The following is a 610-nucleotide window of genomic DNA, read 5'->3' as shown; positions in this document are numbered from 1 at the left end:
TATAATGCGCGTCCATTCGTCTTTTTTTTTTAATCGTAATTTTAGTTCTTTGATCTTGTAGGCGTAATCCGAATGTTACAATCTAATAAATTCCATAAATTTTCTATGGGATTTAAATCTAATAACTGTGATGGAGGATGTAATACTTTTGGACAATTGTATAGTAAGTATTCTTGCACTATTCGCTTATATTTATGTTTTGGATTATTATCTTGATAAAATTTGAAACTAACCTCGTATATTCATATTATTAGCACTTTTTATTAAATTGTTTTTTAGAATACTTAAATATTTATTTTTATCCAAAATTCCGTCAATGAAAACTAACTCATCCATTCCTTTACTTGAAATACAACCCCAAACCATTAAACTTCCGTTGTGTGGTTTTTTACGAGCAACTCTACCGATGTAACCATTTTCTTTTAATACTCGATGAACTGTAACAAGATGTACCTTCTTGTTAATCTCTTCATATAATTCTGAGATCAATTTTGTAGCACTTAATCCAGGAGTTACTTTTATTTTCCTAATAATTTTACGTTTATCCCGTATATATATATATATATATATAGAGAGAGAGAGAGAGAGAGAGAGAGAGAGAGAGAGAGAG

This window comes from Atta cephalotes, assembly GCF_000143395.1.
Source record: "Atta cephalotes unplaced genomic scaffold scaffold00014, whole genome shotgun sequence".
In the NCBI taxonomy this organism is placed as follows: Eukaryota; Metazoa; Arthropoda; class Insecta; order Hymenoptera; family Formicidae; genus Atta; species Atta cephalotes.
Note: the sequence above shows the minus strand (reverse complement) of the source record.